This window comes from Cryptomeria japonica, chromosome 11, assembly GCF_030272615.1.
Source record: "Cryptomeria japonica chromosome 11, Sugi_1.0, whole genome shotgun sequence".
NCBI classification, from domain to species: domain Eukaryota; kingdom Viridiplantae; phylum Streptophyta; class Pinopsida; order Cupressales; family Cupressaceae; genus Cryptomeria; species Cryptomeria japonica.
Genome location: NC_081415.1, coordinates 348,075,654 through 348,086,888, shown reverse-complemented (window position 1 = coordinate 348,086,888; position 11,235 = coordinate 348,075,654).

The following is an 11,235-nucleotide window of genomic DNA, read 5'->3' as shown; positions in this document are numbered from 1 at the left end:
TTAAGCTTGTATATTTCTTTTCTACCTGATTATTTGGATTAGAAGGTAGAGCTTATTGTTTTTATTCAATCTCATCCATTCTAAAGTCACTTTTCATTTAGGTATGTTTCTTTTCCTTCTTTTTGTGTTTTTTTGCTTTGTTTTGATTTTCTATTTAAGTGTAGGGTTTTTGTTTTTCTCTTAGATTCGAGCCCGTGGCCATTATTTTCTCTTCTTTCTTGTTTCCTGCATTTATCTTTATGTTTTTGGGTATACCATGATTCAAGTTCATGGTCTTGAATCATACCACAACGTTTTTCGTTGTGATGTGGCTCGGGTCCATGAACCCAAATCATATTATTTTGTTTCTTTATCCTCTGTATTGTAGTCATACCATGTGGTTAGGGTTTATAGGCCTACACCACACAACACAACATCACTGTTATATCATGTGATATGGGTCAATAAACCCTTGCCACAATCATTCTTCCTTCACACTATGTTTGATGGTGTCATTCGGGCCAACGGATTCGAACTACACGATCATTTGGTGTAGTTGGGTTCGTTGAAAATTTTGTAACCTATGTGAACTTACAAAATTGTACTTTCAAACACAACAACATGAGATATAATCCCTCCTATTCTTGAGGGGAGGCTCCCCCTTCAACTGTCTAATCTATTCTATTAAAACAAGATACAACCTTTAATTTGTATTCTAAGAATGGGTGGTGCATCATCCTATCTTCTTTTTTCAAGATAGATGTTATTCTTTTCCTCTTACTCCAGGAGAGAATTTACAACATAGAGCAGTGATAATTATTGCAATCTTGACGTTACAAATTCACTCTTAAAAGTAATAATGAATAAAATAATGGATAAGGAAAGAAGAAAAGTTTCTATGAAGGGCTGAAAGTCCTTCCTTGCTTCTCTAGGACAGGAAATACTGCTCAAGCTCAAAGTCTTGAAGTTGATGCTCTCCTATCAACCTTTCTTCTAATGTTTTCTTCTGTAACCCAATGTGTTAACCAACAAACTAAAATAAATCACAAAGTCTTTATCAAGATTTATGATTATGCTAATGATAACAATTTTCTGAAAACAATGATAAGAGAACAAAGTCTTCCAATCACAATCTTCTTTTTTCTAAGATAACGCAATAAAGCACAAAGTCTTTTATTACACCACTTTAATGTATTTCAGCTATTCTTAACTAGAAAATATCAATGTAAAACACAAATTCTTCAAGCTGATATAAAGCTCACCAACTCTTATTTTAACAATAGCCAAGATATGACATAAAGTTCATAAATCAACAATTGCCTCTACACTTTAACAATATTCTCAAGTTGCCTTCACTAGACTATAATAAGAATTTATAAAAAAAAGTGACATAAGAACACTCTCACCACAAACCACAAATGAATCCAATACAAAGTTTGGATGTCAAAAGCTTTCTTCTTATTTCATTAAGTTGCAAAATCACAAGAATGAACACAAAGTTCACTTCTCATTTCTTCACTTCAGTAGAGTTTTGGTATAATATTAAAGATAATAGATCCAAATTACATAGAGAAACGTCATATTTATAGAAGAGAGGTGCAACATAAAACTAGGAAATAACTATGACTAATTCAAAGAAGAGTCCTAATTGAATTTGGACTCATGCATCATTTAAGTGCAAAAACTACATACAAAATTGACATTGAAGGTGTCAATGTCTTATTAAAAAATGCATCTACTTATGAAAGCTACTAAGCATCATGTGACACTATATTCTGATCTAGTTTCATGCATTCCTCAAACTTATAAAGAACTACTTTCATCTATTCCTAGTCAGGTCCTTTGGTATGGCTTGTGATAACCTTGACTTTGGTGATAAAATATTTAAGGCTCATGTAACACTTCTTGTGTTTCTTTAGAAGTGAGGTTAGATCATCCAGATTCACTTGGATATCTACCAGCTAATCAATAGAAGATAGTGAGAAATCTTGTTTGTCGATCTCTTCGGCAATTAGTAGATTAAACTCTTTGATGATGATATCTTGATGAAGAGGCTTCTGATTCTCATTAAGGAAAGTACAAGGAAGGGTTGATATTTTATCAATGACTTCCCTTTGTCATTACATTCCTTTAGTTCCTTTCTCAAATCTTTGATAAGGACCTCAATTGTGTTTATTTGGTGTTCTATAATTTCTCTTTGTTCAATATACATATCCCCTAAAGGGATCACTCCATTATCAACTAGAACATCTAGTTGAAAATCTTCTAACTTCAACCAGGAGTCAAAGTCCTTCTCATGTGTTTCTAATTCATTAGAAAACAAATTCATTAGAAAACAAATTTTAAGTTTTATCAATTTCAATCTTTACCTCTAGATTGTTGACATCAGTTGTTGTTGAACATAAGAGATGTGTTCCTTGACTCAATAGTCTATCCATCCACTCACCATCTGCTCTCCCATGAGAATTCACATGTTTAGTTTGTTTGACAATTTGTTCATCCACTAAAGAAGTGATTGGCTCGACTACCTATGATGATTTGGTAATCTTAATTAGGACCTCTGTGAGTTAATCTACCCATTTCTTCAACTTATCTTTCTTCTCTTTCTCTTCATTGAATATTGCCATAAGATGTTGGAATGAGTTTTGAGCATCTTCAATTGTACCTTGATGTGTTTTCTTGCCCAAATCAATCCTCTTGATGACATAATCAGTATCCCGTACTTTGTCAAAGTCTAATTTGGAGGAGGAATGACCATTTCAACATATTTGTTCTTAGATTGATCTACCCTCAACCTAGACAAAGTCTTGGCCTTTTTTGTGACCTTTGGCTTAATTGGTACCGATTTCTTGAAATCAAAGTCATCAGGGGAGACAACTTGCTTATTCCTCTTAGGAGCATTGGACACTAGATAGGGTGGCAAAGAAGCATCTTCATCTACTCCAGAAGTTAAAACTTGAGTTGCCAACTCTTGAGATTGAATGTTGGTAGTGCCAATAGGTGGATTTTAAGTGACACCAGTGGATGGATTGGAAACATTAGAAACCTGAGGAGGAACTTGGGTTTCTGACATAAACTTATCAAAATATTCCAACATAGAAGATGTGACCTCAAAAAAATTAGGAAGGAACACAATATTTAGGTTGTCACAAGGTGTATCAAGGGTTGTCTCACTTGTGGAAGTAGAAGGAATAAAATGTAATTTAGGAACTTGTGAAGGAATTGACACAATAGTACTTAAAGGAATTTCATTAGAGACAGAGATTGAACTAGTACATGCGATATCACATGATGAAGGAGGAATAACTTCGTGTGTCTCTTGAGACAAGGAAGTACTTGGGATTTCAGGAAATCCCTCCTCATTGAACTCTCCTTCTTCTTGCTCTTGTTTATTGTTTGGCTCATCTTCTTCTTAAAATTGTTCATCTTCATTTACTTCTTCTTCTCACTCAACTTCATGTGGAACTTAAGTCTCTTGTGTTGAAGACTCACCTTGAGATTTACCTTTTCCAATAGTAAATTTGATTTTAGGACCCTTGGGAGTTATAAGTTCTTGCCTATTCTTTGTCCTTAATTTATAAGTCTTTCCTTTGGGACTTGCAACATCTTCTTAAAATGAATCAGTTTGGAAAGGCTTCATCTGCACACTATGTAGGTTTAACCAAGTAGTGGTATTATCAAAAAAATTCTGACATCTGGCCCTTATAAAAGTCTTCTCCTTTTGTGACCATTGTATGAGAGGCAAAGGTAATCCAACAACTTTATTTCTTTCATATGCAAGATCTAGGATATCACCATCTTCTTCAAGATCTTCGGGAACATCAACAAGATCAAAATTTTTAATTTGTTCTATTGTCAAATGAAAACAATCCATTATGCAGATATCCTCTTTAGTCCTGCAATCTACCCACACATCTTCAATTCAGTGGATATGTGTGTAGTTCTTCTTAATCTTATTCTTCATGCCCCTATAGTCAAATAAATTTTTTACCTTGAAGAATTTAATGTTCACTCATCTCATTTCCTCCTCCATGGCACATGCCTTGTAGATGGAATTGATAGAATATCTTCCTATAGAGATGGAGAACTTCAAACCTATCTTATGAGCTTTAGATTAATGATCTTATCAGATGGATATCTTGGGAGAATGAATGGTTTTCTATCAAAACACCCAATTTGATATATGTGAAGGTAGGAAACTGAAGGAAAATGCAACCATATTCACTCACCACCTTCCATGCTTCATCTGATACTCTTTTATTTTCAAACTCCTTGTCAAACAAACACATTTAATGAGCAAAGAAAGCATCGTTTACCCTCTTGAAATGATGTAAACTCTCTAAGAGAGTCAAGTGAGAGAAATACTTGTAAACATGAACTTGAATCCTGTCACTTGTAGTTTATAACCTTGGAAAATGCCTCATTGAGGTAGCTGCATAGACAAGATAAGAAGCCATGTAAAATTTCAAGGTGGTAGGCACCTTGGTCAGCTATTCACACAGGACATCTACAGTTTGTTTGCCCCAGAAGATCTTCTTCTTATTCTGCCTTATGACATGGATATATTGATACATCCACTTGTGGTAGGTATTGAAAGTTGGAAGGCCTTTAACTCTACTAAGAAGAGTAATCAAATCATTGACCTCCGTAATGAAGTCACAGGGAGGAAGAGTTTTAGGCCATCTTGAAATGGTAGGCCTAGGTGTTTTTAGGCAATTATCATTCATACTCTTCCTACATTTCTCTGAATTTTTATCAAAATATGCCACTGTTGATTGCATATCAATATCTACATACTAAACAATAGGTGAACATTTAAAGATGGTGTCAAAGATATCCTCATCAAGCTTGATGAGTGTTTTCCCATATGCATCATTCATTGATCTGGTGGTAGAATCATATTTATTGGCAAGAGCCAATACAAACTTTGGATTTTGAGCTGACATGGGAAATGCAACCACTAGATGAATTTTTTTATTTATGGTGGGCTCCATCTTGTAGGAAATTGGTGGTGATTTCACCCTCGAGAACTCATCGAGATCCACATGACTGATCTCAGTATCCCTGATATTGTCAATATTTGATGTCATCGAAGAAGATGGAAACACTAGATGTATTTCTTTCTTTTTAAACTTCATTGACCTTTTATTAGAAGAAGGCTTTGACATTTGCAATAAATGCACTGCAATGTGAAAATATCATCATTGGAAATTATTAGCCACCATAGAAATCCTCACTTGATACAAAAAAAATCAATTGATCCATCACAAATTGATTACAAATAAGGAATTTGTATGTGTGTGAAATAGGTGCAAATTAGACCTATAAGTCCGATTTACAATATTAAGTGTAAAATCAAAACAAGTGCATTTCAAACCTATAGGTCTGATTTGCACCTAACAAATTGGATAAAACTCAAAGCTAAGTGCATATCGGGTTTATATTCCCGAAATGCACTTATGAATGATAAAAACCAAAGTAGTGCAAATTGGGGTTATACTCCCGATTTACACTTGGTTGATGAAATCATGCATTGAAAGTGGTGATCGAGGTTTAAAGCCTGATAACCATTTTAATAAAAATCAAAAGTAGTGGTGGTCAAACTTACAACCCTGAACACCACTTTGGGAGAACAAAGTAATGAAGTGGTGATCGGGGTTATAGGCCCGATCACCATCTTTAATGGCAATCATAACAGTGGTGTCGGTGGGATTTTACCCCCAACCACCACAAAGAAACACAAGCTAAAACAAAAAAATGGAGCTGGGTTGTAAACCCAACTACCACTAGCCTTAGAGATGGTGGTGAGCGGGCTTACAAACCCGACTACCATTGTGAAAGCTCAAAGCAAGCAAAAAAACAATTGCGGGGGTAGGTTGTATCCCCACCACACACCGTTGATCATGGCTCCGGTGTGTGGTGGGGACACAGTCCCAAACCAAATCAAAAACAATAAAAATGAAAGAACAAATGGGGCGAGTCATAATTCAAATCTGACTCCCCCCCCAAATCTAGGATTAATAAATTGATTAAAAACACAACAAATTTGATATCAACCGTATGCATTGAAGAAATAATTTAATGCATTCAATTGATAGTAAATTCATTAAAAAGAAGGGGGGAAATAAAACATACCCAAATCACTACAAATAGGGTTGGAAGAAAATAAACCGAGCTCCTCCAAAAATTTCCAAGAACACAAAAATATAAAACTAGGGCAAATAAATTGAGTAAATAAAGAGATGAAGAAACCCGATTGGAAAAGAACTCTTCAAAATCATAAATGCAAGACATGTTGATTAATGATGTTAATTAGACTAGTAAGTTTGATTGACATTATCAAATAAAAATCTCTAAAATACAAAAGCAAGTTTAAACCCTGACTTGGCATTTTGAAAAGTTTTAAAGTGTAATTTCGGGTTTAAATCCAATTTTGAACTAAAATAGGAAAAAAAATTCCAAGTTAAAATTTTAAAATTTTAACTCAGAGGAGGGAAAAACTAAATTTGAATAATTAATATTTAAATACTAATGAGATGACCAAAATGTCTCATTTACTCGGCTTAAGAGAAAAGAGGGATGAATTGAGCAAAAATTCGTAGGGGTCGTCCATTTTTCACATAAATGAAAACAAGGACAATAGACCCGAATTACACCAGGAACCATTGCCATTGTTTTTGGTGTTAGTCAGGTTCATAAACCCGAATGACACCATTATTATTGTTGTTTGGTGTAGTTCGGATGTATGAACCCGCACTACATTATTATAATATGCAAGTTTTACATCGAATCAAGTATGATGTAGTTTAGGTCCATAGACCTGAACTACAACCCAAGTCATCTCTTTTAGATGTAATTTGGGCCTATGGACGCAAATCACATAAACCTTATTTTAGTCCTTCCAAGAGGTGATCCATTTTACATGAATTTTAAAAATTTTCATTGTGAGATGTAAATCAAGTCTATAGGCCCAATTTGTATCTAAACAGTGAATATGCCCAAGTTTGCCAATGTGTAAATCGGGTTCATATGCCCAATTTACACTCAATACTTAGAAATTTTTCAAAATATATAATTGTTCCAATGTTGAAGATTTATCACTATTGAAGGTACTTTTCCACTAATTTTGGAGGACCTTTTTCATCTCTGATGCAGTTCAAGCTGTTTACAGATGTCAGAACCCTCTCCAGGAAAGAAGACAATAAAGTTCAAGAAACAAGATCCCTATCCATTTTTTCCACCATCTGTAGTGGCATCAAACATCACAAATATTAGGGACACAAAAATAGGCCGTATAAATATTAATGAGTTCCTGAGGCGAGTTCATAACCCTCTCCATTCCTATCTATTAGAACCCACCATAGATAATAGTATTCATTCCCTATGTCAGCTCAAAATCCAAAGTTCGTGCTTGCAGTTGCAAATCATTTTGATCCCATGAGTCAAAGTGTAAAGGATATAGATGGCAAGAAAGTGATAATGTTGAATGATGATTTCTTTGATTCTTTGTTCAAGTGTCCTAGTATAGGGTGATACGTGGATATAAATATAAAGTTTGTTGAGGACTATCATGAGAAGCATCGAGAGAAATGCAGGAGGAATATAAATGATAACTAGTTGAAGACTCCCATGCTCACAATTTTTAGATGACCCAAGACCTTCCCTCTAAGTAACTTCAAGGAGGAAGTGAATGACTTGATTACTCTTCTTAGTGGAGTAAAAGGGCTTCCTACTTCCAATACATACTACGAATGGATGTACCAGTACATTCATATCATTAGATAGGACAAGAAGAAGATCTTCTAGGGTAAGTAGATTAGTGATGCTTTATGCAAGAAGCTCACTAAGGTACCTACCACTTTGAAGTTCTACGTGACTTCCTACTTGGTGTATTTTGCTGCCATTATGAGGAATTTCACAGGTTTATCTTTCGAAGGAGATAGAAGTCATGTCTCGGTTTCAAAACACCATTCTTAATTAACTCTTAAAGAAATTTTACATTTTAGAAGATTTAATGATGCCTTCTTTGGTTTCTATATGTGCATGTTTGATAAGAAAGGGTTTTTTGATGAAGCTTGGGAGATCATCAATCAATATGGATGTATGTTCTTACAGTTTCCTACCTTCACCTATCTAAGGATAGTATGTTATGATGATCGGCCTTTCATGCTACCAAGGTATCCATCTAATAAGATTGTTCTAATGGAATGGAGTTGGCAAGGAAAATGGTAGTAGTACATGAGAAACAGTCAGGTTCTCATAAACCGGGTTTCAAGTTTACATTGTCTATTGGGAGGTACTCCATCAATTCAATTTTTAAAGAAAAAGCTATTAAAGATGGAATGAGAAGAGTGAATTGAAATAATTCAAGTCCAGGAATAATTTTGACTACAGAGGTATGAATAACAAGTTGAAAAAGAGCTATACACATGTTCACAAAATTGGGGATATTTGGGAAGATTGCAGAATTGAAGAATATATCAGGAGACTTCATTTTTATCACCTCACCAAAGATCAAATAGTCAATCTCAAATTGGCAGATGTTCTCAATGACTTAGTTGATTATAGTAATGTCTTGGATCCTGTTTATGAAGTAAAAAAGATTTCCAATACTCCTCTCCCTTTCATCTAATGGTCTCAAAAGGAGGTGGTTTCTATAAGAACCAGATTTCAAAAGATTCTTGCAAATCCAAATGTTTAGCTGACACAAAAAGGAATTCAATTGAAGTCATTTACAACTGGATCAGAGGATGATATTGTTGGGCATGTTGGGAAGAGGTTAGAACTAAGAACAAATAACATGCAAGATCTTGTTGCTTCACCCAAAGCTCCCAAATACAAGTTCACTGTAGGAACGAGTAAAGGGAAGGAACATGAAAAATATTCTAGTTCAAGTGCTTAGCAAGAGAAAGACCAAGAACTAGAAGGAGAGTGTGAGGATGAACCTATTGATGTGGATCAAGTTGAAGAAGAACAACTGCACCATGAGAAGCAAAAAGAAGAAGAATTTGATGAAGGTCTATCAAAGATTCCCAAGGGCATTGAACCCGAAGACACAAAAGGTCATGTTCCAAAAGTATCAATTCCTATTTCAATTTCTACTTCTTCACAGGTTCATGTTTCCAAATCAATACCATTTGGGTCCACTATTTCATGTGTCATATTCTCTAAGTGTGACCATTCCTATTGTTTCTTCTTCAACTAGTGAAGTTGTCTTGCATACTCCTTGAGATGACATTGAGAATGTTTTCTCCACTTTCCCAAATTTGTCTAAAGTATCTACATCCATGTTTGAGGACTTTGACAATTTCATGTCAAATATGGGGCCACTAGTAGTAAAACAACAATGAATGACTAAAAAACTACTAAAAAATGCATATATATGACAATCTTGGTCACTTGACCATTAGTAGTTTATTGTTAGTCATTTATGACGCAACCAAATTTATGACTAAACCTTTTGTAGTCATTTATTGGTTATTTTGATTGATCAATTTAGTAGTATATTTAGTCATTGATTGTTGTTAACTGGTCATTTATTTAGTCATGGTAGTCATTTATTTAGTCATTGTAATCATTAATTGTCGTCAATTGGTAATATATTTAGTCATTTTTATTCACTAATTTTCATCCATTGCTAGTATATTTAGTCATTTATATTAGCTAATTTTTGTCCATTGGTAGTATATTGAGTCATTTTAAGCATTATTTTTTCATCAATTGGTCATATATTTAGTCATATTTATTCACTGATTTCTATCAATTGGTAGTATATTTAGTCAATTTAATTATTTTATTGATGTCAATTAGTAGTATATTTAGTTATTTTTATTGATTAATTTCCATTAATTTGTAGTAAATTTAGGCATGATATGAATAATTTATTAAATACCATAAATTGTATAATGTAGAAAGAAACATATTATTAAACTTGAATTAAAACATAAAAGCAAATAAAAATATTATATACATAGAGGGGGGTTTTAAGACAATATTTAAGACAATTTTTTAGTAAATTATCTTAACTTGAGACAAAAAAACAATTTGTGTATTATCTTAAATATTGTCTTTAAGTGAGTGTCTCAGATTATTGTCTTAAAAATTTCTCTATAAAGACAATATAAAACAAAAGTATTTTTGTCTCTTTAGAGAAAAATTCACTTTTGTCTCTAACCATGGATATAGCATAACCTACAACATAACCATTATTAAGTATTGACACTAATTTCCCAAACACTACATCCTCATAGTTATGTACTTAAACTAGTCCATACTATACATATCCACTAAGTTTAATGGTGTAACACAAAAGCTCCTTGATTTAACTACATAAGTTTAAGAAGACAACCAAAAGGAAATATTTAATTTTGAACATGTTGGAGTTGTAGTGTTTTTAGCATGCCATATTTAGAATGACCACTTGTAGATGCAATTTCCCAACAATGTTTTTTATCCGAACAAGATGCACCCCATATTCTTCATGTTTCTCCTGTATCTTGAAAGATAGAAAAGATTTAAATGAACAAGAAGCATCTCATATTCTTCATGTTTCTCCTATAGCCTGAAAGATTGAAAAGAAGTGTAAGGATATACTTGGTATTGGAGGAAAAATGAGATCCAATGAATGATTTTATAAAAGAATTGAGTTTCCATCTTTCTAAATACTAAATAGAATATTTACTTTTAAAAGAATGCCATGAAATTTGGGTGAACTTAACCAACATTTTTGGCCAGTTCCCTAGAAGAATCATGCAAAATATGAGATATAGCTATTTTATTTTGTGAGGATAACTTCAAGATGCAAAGAAAAAATCAATTCCCAATATGATCATTCAAAATATGAATGGATCCCCAAAATGGTCACTCAAGATATGAAAGAGAGAATGTGAAACTCACATCATTTAAAACAAATATATAGTACATATATCAACTAAATTGATAGTGGTGACTAATAATATTCTAATGGCCATAATATATGATATGGTGACTAATAATATTTTAATGGCCATAATATATGATAATTAGAAATATACATGGATCCCCAAAATAATCATCATTTAAACAAATATATAGAAGATTTAGTAAATAAATTTAAATTGGTGAATAATAATATTTTAATGGTACAACATAAAAAATAAGTCAGGCATAGATTGAATATGAAATATGCTAGTGAGAAAAAACTTGTAATATTATAGAAACTCCAAGAAGGAGAACAATATGTCTTCATACTTCTTTTCATGTCGATAGATTATCTTG